At 37.6% G+C, this 8,808-nt stretch overlaps 1 non-coding gene and 2 pseudogenes across 1 annotated transcript; 2 read left to right on the top strand and 1 right to left on the bottom strand.

Moving 5' to 3' along the window:
• On the top strand, positions 1–762 carry LOC148208560 (uncharacterized; annotated as a pseudogene).
• LOC148208561 (small nucleolar RNA R71) lies at positions 505–608 on the bottom strand. The gene has a single exon (XR_015788596.1). It is a non-coding gene; the product is annotated as a small nucleolar RNA R71 (small nucleolar RNA).
• A 519-nt stretch (positions 763–1,281) lies between the features above and the next one.
• LOC148208559 (uncharacterized) lies at positions 1,282–2,872 on the top strand (annotated as a pseudogene).
• Positions 2,873–8,808: the final 5,936 nt, after the last annotated feature.

Raw genomic sequence — 8,808 nt, 5'->3', positions numbered from 1 at the left:
ATGTGAAAATTTGGAAGCAGTAGTCTGCTTTCTATCGACTTTGAGATCGAGCGCACTTATCGAAGAAACAAAAAAGAAAAGAAAGATCGTGTTGCACAACAAAGTGAGAGAATGGCAGAAGGCATAGAAAATGAGAATCGTACACTGAGGGATCATGTGTTGTTGAATGTAATTGAGATAAATTTAGCTATTTGAAGGCTTGCAATTCAAGCGAACAATTTTGAGATCAAGCCGGCCGCACTTTAGATGATCCAGACTTCTATACAATTTTTGTGGATTACCCAGTAAAGATCCAAATTCATATATCGCGAATTTTTGGGAGATTTGTGACACGTTCAAATAGAATGGAGTGACAGATGAGGCTATCAAACTAAGGATTTTTCCGTTCTCTCTAAAGGACCGAGCTAAGCAATGGTTGAAGTCTCTGCCGACAGATTCAATTCAGACATGGAATGATTTGGCTCAGAAGTTCCTTGCCAAGTTCTTCCATTTGCCAAGTTGACTAAGATTCGAGTTGAGATTAACAACTTTGCTCAATTTGAAGGAGAGATGTATGAAGCATGGGAAAGATACAAGGAGATCCTAAGAAAGTGCCCCCACCATGGATTACCTAAATGGATGCAAGTGCATAGTTTTTATAATGGATTGGATGATGGAACATGAACTACAATGGATGCAGCATCAGGAGGGGCTTTCATGGGAAAAACTGGGAGTAGAGCATATGATTTGTTGAAGGAAATGACATTGAACAACTGCCATTGACTTAGTGAGAGGTTAGCTTAGAAAAGACCGATGAAAGTAAATGAGGTGGATGCAATCACTGCATTGATCGTGTAAATTGCTTCACTTTCCAAGCAACTTCAATCAAGCCATTTAGGAGTAAATGATATTCAAACACCATCTGCATTGTGTGAGTACTGCCATGCTAATCATCCGAGCCATATTGTCAAGTGGGAAATCCATTTTTGCAAGGCCAAATGAGCAAGCTCATTTTGTTGGGAATTTTAATCGCCAGCCAAATAATCCATATTCTAACACATATAATTCAGGTTAGCGCAACCACCCGGATTTCTCATGACGGCAGAATCAAAATCAGAACCAAAGCATAACTTTTCCTCCACTGAGGTTCCAATAGCCAGAAAAAAAGAACGACCTTGAAGAAGTGATGTTGCAAATGACAAATAACACAAATCAGATCATGGCGGCAACAAAGACCAACTTTTAAAATCAAGCAACATCCATTCAAAACTTGCAAACATGATGACCAATCGTCAGCAAGGGAACTTACCAAGCACAACAGGAGTGAATCTTAAAGAGCAGTGCAAGACCATTACTTTGCGATGTTGCAAAACAGGTGAGGTACAAATTGGAAAGAAAAAGAGCACCATTGTCAAAGCCTCACCGTCTGAAGTTCCAGTAGCACCCGAGGAACAACCCAGTCAAATGGTCCATCCACAAGAAGGGGCAAAACATAGCGAGCCTTATTCTCAACGTCTTAGAAAGGACAAACTAGATAAGCAATTCTCTAAATTTGTAGATGTTTTCAAGAAACTTCATATTAATATTCCTTTTGCAGATGCCATTTAACAGATGCCAAGCTATGTGAAGTTTATGAAATAAATTTTGTCAAACAAGAGGAAGCTTAAAGAGTATGAGACAGTGGCACTTACAGAAAAATGCAGTGCTATCCTACAACAAAAATTGCCTCAAAAGCTAAAAGATCCAAGGAGTTTTACAATTCCATGTTCTATTGGCAATTTCATTTTCGAGAGAGCATCATGTGATTTGGGTGCAAGTATTAATTTGATACCTTTGTCTATTTTCACGAGGCTTGGCTTGGAAGAAGCAAGCCCAACGATGGTGACTTTGCAATTGGCAGATTGATCCATTAAACACCCCAAATTAATATTTGAAGATGTTTTGGTAAAGGTAGACAAGTTCATTTTTTTCCTGCCGACTTCATTGTTCTCAACATGGATGAAGATAGGGAAGTCCCAATCATATTGGGAAGACCATTTTTAGCAACAAGGCGAGAACTCATTGATGTTCAAATGGTGAACTATGTTTGAGAATGCAAGGTGAAGAAGTCACATTTAATGTGTTTAATGCCATAAAGTATCCAAGAGTGAGTGATAGTTGTTTCAGCATTGATATATTGGACTCTTTGGATTCAAGGTAACCAGATACAAGGAAAACACCACTTGAGGTAAGCCTCACCCACTCTGACACTGAAGGACAAGCAAATGTAAAGGTTATGTGCTGTGTAAAGTGGTTGGACTCGTTAAGCCCATTTGAGAGAAAACGATATGAATCTCTAGGTCAAGCTCCATCTAGGCACCCACCTTCAATAGAAAAGGCCTCCACTTTAGAGTTGAAGTTGCTACCATCACACCTTAGATACACATATTTGGATGAAGAGTCTACTCTTCCTGTTTACCGTTTCAGTAGGATTGTCTAGTGAAGAGGAAGAAAAATTGCTATGGGTGCTCATAAAATGCAAACTAGCAATAGGATAGTCCTTGGAAAATTTCAAAGGTATCAACCCTTCATTGTACATGCATATAATTCTACTAGAAGAGGGCACTCTACCATTAATTCAAGTGCGAATGAGATTCAATCCGAAAATGGAAGAAGTGGTAAGAGGTGAAATTTTGAAATGGCTCGATTTGGGAATAATGTACCCAATTTCATATATGCTTGGGTGAGTCCAGTGCATGTGGTTCCAAAGAAAGGTGGCATGACAGTGATAGAGAATAAGAACAATGAGTTAATCCCTACAAGACTTGTGACTGATTGGAGAATTTTCATACACTACAGAAAATTGAATAAGGTAACACGGAAATATCATTTTCCTTTGCCTTTTATTGATTAATGCTTGACCGGTTAGCAGGGCATGATTACTATTGTTTCCTTGACGGGTACTCCGGGTATCATTAGATAGCAATTGCACCAAAGGATCAAGAGAAGACCACCTTCACGTGTCCATATGGTATCTTCGCATTTAGGAGGATGCCCTTTGGTCTATGCAATGCACCCGCCAGTTTTCAAAGGTGTATGATTGCAACCTTTCAATATATGGCTGAGAAATGCATTCAGGTATGTATGTATGACTTTTCTGTATTTGGTGTCTCTTTTGATAATTGCCTCGTTAATTTTGAAATGGTGTTGAAAAGATGCGAGCAATCTAACATTGTCTTGAACTGGGAGAAATATCATTTTATGGTTCGAGAAGGTATTATGCTATGACATAAGATTTCTTCTAGAGGCATCGAGGTGGATAGAGCAAAGATAGAGACAATCGAGAAATTGCCACCACCTGTTGCAATGAAGGGAATGAGGAGCTTCCTAGGCCATGCTGGGTTTTACAGGAGGTTCATAAAAGATTTTTCCAAATTACTAAACCTCTTTCAAATCTGTTGGTGCAAGGTACACAGTTCTAATTTGATGATGTATGTCTGAAAGCTTTCAATTTATTTAAAGAAAAGTTTGGGTAAGCTCCTACAGTTGCAACTCCATATTGGGATCGTCATTTTAAGCTAATGTGTGATGCTAGTAATTATGCTATGGGGGCTATACTAGGACAGAGGAGGGATAAAGTTTTTCATGCCATATATTATGCAAATAGGACCCTTAATGATGTCCAATTGAATTATGCCACAACGAAAAAATAGTTGCCTGTCGTAGTATTTGCATTTGATAAATTTAGATCATGTTTCATTGCTAGTAAAGTCATGGTATTCACTGATCATTCTATTGTTAAGTATTTGATGACCAAGAAAGATGTAAAACCTTGGCTCATTAGGTGGATTCTTCTTCTCCAGGAGTTTAATCTTGAAATTAAGAATAAAAAGGGATCAGAAAAATTGGTAGAGATCATTTGTCTATACTTGAATTACCAATTGAAATTGAATCTTTAAAAAAGACTATTGATGATGATTTTCTCGACGAACATGTTTTTACAGTGACAGGAAAGCAAGAAGTTCCATGGTTTGCAGACTTGGACTCTAGCAGCAAAAGTAGTGCCCCAAGAGCTCTCGTTTCAACAAAGGAAGAAATTCTTTTTAGAAGTGAAGCATTATTTATGGGATGAGGCAATTTTGTACGAGCATTGCTCAAATCAAGTTATAAGGAGGTGCATCCCAGAGGAAGAAATGGATGACATTTTACATCACTTTCATACCCTAGAATGCGGAGGGCGTGATGGAGGAGGGTGACCAGCAGCAAAGGTGCTCCAAAGTGAATTTTACTGGCGGAAACTTTTCAAGGATGCTCACAATTTTGTAATGGCATGTGATAAGTGTCGGCGAACTGGGAATATCTCTATAAAAGATGAAATGTCCTTGGAAAACATTTTTGAAGTTGAGCTATTTAGTGTGTAGGACATGGATTTCATGTAGCCTTTCCCATATTCGTATAATAATAAGTACATCTTTCTAGCCATGGACTATGTATCAAAATGGGTAGAAGCAAATGCCACTCCAACAAATGAAGGGAAGGTAGTCCTAGATTTTCTCAAAAAGAATATTTTTACAAGATTCGAGACATCGAGAGCTATTAAATGATGGAGGATCGCATTTATTCAATAAACAGTTTGCAACACTTTTGGCTAAATATGGGATCAAGCATAGAATGGCTTTGCCTTATCATCCCCAAAAAAATGGACAAGTAGAAGTGTCTAATAGGTGAAGAAAATCCTTGAGAAAACAGTGCACAATTCGCGCAAAGATGTGGCAAAGAAATTGGATGATGCAGCGTGGGCATACCAGACCCCATTCAAAACTCCTCTTGGAATGTCGCCTTACAGGTTAGTTTTTGGTAAGGCTTGTCACCTTCAAGTAGAGTTGGAACATAAGGCTTATTGGGCCATGAAGTTATTAAATATGATACAAAATTAGCCGGAGAGAAGAGGTTATTGCAAATAAATGAGTTGGATGAGTTCCGCATGAAGCATACGAGAATGCCCGAATATACAATGAGAGGACAAAAGCATCGCATGACAAGCACGTCAGGAGAAAGAACTTTGTCACTGGGCAAAAAGTTTTACTCTACAATTCAAGATTCAGGTTATTCCTTCGAAAATTTAAGAGATGGTCAGGCCCGTTCACGGTGGTCCAAACTTTCACCCATGGAGCGGTCGAAGTCATAAATGAGAATGGTGAAACATTCAAGGTGAATGGGCAACGTTTGAAGTCATGTGTGCACGACTAGTTTGTCAATGAATAGACTTCAATCTTGCTAGATCAAGTGTAGAGTTGGCTTTGTCAGGCTGAAGACAATAAACCAAGCGCTCATTGGGAGGCAACCCAAAGCAAAGTTTCTTTTATTTGTTTTTGTTTGTTTACTTTATGTTAGTCCTATTTAGTTATTTTTTTTCTTGTTTTGCTTGCACGTAAAAAAAAAAGAAAAAAAATTATTGTTGTAAAGCGTGGCTTCAACGGAAATATTATGGGTTTCAAGTATCTTATGGGTATAAACTCTAAGTAAGTGTGTCATAGCTTCTAGATGGAAGGTTTCCTTGTTGTTGAGAAACTTATTGTGTTGGGAAGTGCTTTAAATGAGTCATATGAGTTGTGCGGGATTAATTTTGTAGCCAAAAATTTGAGGGAGTCTCTGTCAAAGCTCCAAAAAAGATTAAGAGTTGGAAGTTCCTCTGAATCAGTTGACAGAAACCGTTTCATTGACATTGAGGCGGCTCTTATTTGGATTTAGTGGTTAAACAGAGTATAGTGCTGGAAAGGGGTTTGCAACCTTGTTGTGTTGGCCAATCTAATATTTTTAGAAACATTGAGCAGCGAGGGTGAGAAGGGTTTGTCAAATCACCCCATGCTGTGGTCTCCATTGTGAGAGAATTTTATACGAATTTGAGAGAGGGGAGCGCTGAGAGTTTTGTTCGAAGGAATATGGTTGCTTTTGATTTTTCTGCCATAAATAAAATTTACAACTCTCCAGACATTGATCGGGGATGGGTACAACACATATGCAGCAGATGAATTTGATTATGATAAGGTTATAGCGATGCTGTGTAAGCTTGGTACCCAATGGAAAACCCGCCGTATAGAGAAGTTAAGTTTCAAAACGTCTGAGTTAATTGTGACAAATAAAGTGTGGCATAATTTAATTTGCGCTCGATTCCTTCCCACTACCCATGTGAGTGATCTCACAAAGGATTGAGCAATCCTTCTCTATGACATTGTAACAGGAAAATTCATCGATGTGGGGTGGATCATTCAGCAATCCATAAAGCATGCCAAGCGGGCATTGACCACGGGTGGCTTGGGTCACCCTTCGTTGATCACAACCTTATGTAAGGAGGCTGGAGTGGTGTGTGGACCAGGTGAGGAACTAAAGCACTCTAGAGCAATTATGGACAAGAACTATATTTTGGGCTTAAAAGGATCGGATTTTGATAAAGATGCTCCCATTGAGGAAGATAATATAAAGGCTAGATCTTTAAGGGATGCAAGGGTGTCGTTGACTTTGCAGGAGAGAGTGGAAAGAATTAAGAGGAGTCAGCAAAGACAGTATGCCTATCAAAATCAATTTAATGCCCGCCTTATTCAGATGATGATACAGCAAGGATTTAATTAGGGGTCCGAGCCGGTTCAATTTCCTGATCCGCCCAGGCTTTTGACGATGATGTTAACGCATGAGGAGATGCGCCACTCAGGGAAGTCTCAGTATCCCCTACCCTATTTTTATTTGCTTGTCATACATTGGGGACAATGCACGTTTTAGATTTGGGGGTGGTGTGACTCCTTGTCGAGTTATAGTAGACAATGATAGCTCGTAATAACGATTATAGTTTTTGCTCTTACAAAATAAATTTAAATTATTTTCAAGCATGCTGAAGTTGTAGACTGCGTAGTTGGTTTGACTTTATTTTTTGTTATTTTACAATCTTATTGAACACACAATTCTGAGTACTCTGTTTTTTTTTTCTCGTTGTTTAAAAGTTGCGCTTAACTAGTTCTTTCATTTATGAAAAGCATGCTAAATCTTTATTAATTCACCATTCGGGTGTGTCTTGTTAGTACCTCATGTCTGTGATGATAATTAAGAAATTGATGAAATTTAGCGTTTGTTGTTTGCATAAGCCGTGAGCCATTTGTCAATGTGTTTGTTTAATAAGGTTTTCTGCTGGTCTTTCGTAAAGTTGAACTTTTAAAACACTATATGAAAAGTCCTTGTCTTAATTGTTTCAACTTTTTGTTGCGCTTTCAAATATCTTTTTCGAGTGAGGACACTGCCTCCGATTGTATTTTGCTATTTTATTTTTCAGACAATAACATGTTTAGTTTACTTTTCAGAAAGAAAATGTTAATAAAAAAATAAAAAAATCACATTCGTATTTTTGCATACGATTTACTTGAGAGAAAATAAGAGACGGGAAAGGATTATCAAAAAATTCTGATTTCCTTCCTCATAGGACATATGAGCGAATTCTTGCATTTCCTAGAATTGTGATGCTATAACTTGTGGATGTGAAGTGGTTCAGTTTGCTTGTGCGTTAAATTTTCTTTTCGGGATGGGAGAAGACAATTTATGAAGAATTCTGCATACATATACGTATCGAGTCTAAAATGGAAACAAATTAGCTTGTCGGTTAAACATTCTTTGCATTGCTTGAGCTTAGTTTAATTTTCTTTTGTAAGTAAGAAAACATTGTTTTGAAACTTGAGTCTATCTATATTTAATGATAGGTTGGCGGTGGGTTTAAATCTTTATTGTATGTCTTTGCTCGAGGACGAGTAAATTGATAAGTTTGGGGGTATTTTGATGAGTGAATTATTGGATTAGTAAATTTGGGATGTTTTTTAGGTTATTTTATAGTTTTTGTTGGTTTTTCGTTGGCTAGTTTATTTGTTTTTGTCTTTATTTGTTTTGTAGGAGTTGAATTAAAGAAGCGGAGAAAAAGATCAATTTCAGAAGATAAGAGCCATTTTTCCAGTGCGTTGGGTGCCTAGGCGCCAAATTTTGGCAAAAAAAAGACAATGGTCGGCGCCTAGGCACCGAATTTGGGCGCCTAGGTGCTACGAAGTTGGAAGCGGAGTTTTTGCTAGCACGCATTTGGACGCCAAGGCGTTGCAAACAAAACTTGCATTTTTAAACTTATTTTTACCCTAGCTGAAAAGGGGAGTAGATGAGAGTTTTAGAGAGAAAATGGAGGAGATCGATCTTTATTTGATTTCTACTCTAAACTTATTGGTCATGAGAATTTTTCTTTTCTTAATGCATTTTCTAGATTTGGCCGATCTTTACATTGATTCTTTGTCATAAATCGAGGTTGAGAACAAGATTATTGGCTAGGCTTGAATAGTTCTCCTTGAGTAAGAGATATAAATATTCTTACAAAATTTGGTGGCATTATTGGGTTTTACATGCTTGAGTATTTGAACTGCACAAGTAGCCATAGAAATATAGGTGCTCTATTCTTTAAAGAAACTCATTATTGCTTGAGAAAGAATATCAAGTCAATAGAATAGAACTTGCCAACAACCTTAGTTTATAATATTTCAATTAAAGTGTTAGGAGAAATAAAGTGGGATATTGGTGAAGTCATGCTCTAGAATTTACTACCCTTTGTTTTCAATCTTATATCTTGATACCAATGTATTTTCTTGTTTTCATTGAATTAGGATTCGAATTACTTCTCTATTGATTCTATTTGATCGTTCGGCATTCAGATAAAATTGAGTCGAGAACTCGGTTGTTAGCAATAATTCATTCCCTGTGGAGATGGTACTCTATTCACTTATATACCACTTGTGACGATTCGTACACTTGCGAATTCGAACGATAATTAGCCTT

Source organism: Momordica charantia, assembly GCF_013281855.1.
Source record: "Momordica charantia cultivar OHB3-1 chromosome 10 unlocalized genomic scaffold, Mcharantia_2.0 BLBB01000010.1, whole genome shotgun sequence".
Classification (NCBI taxonomy): Eukaryota; Viridiplantae; Streptophyta; class Magnoliopsida; order Cucurbitales; family Cucurbitaceae; genus Momordica; species Momordica charantia.
Note: the sequence above shows the minus strand (reverse complement) of the source record. Positions and strands in the feature narration are given on the sequence as shown.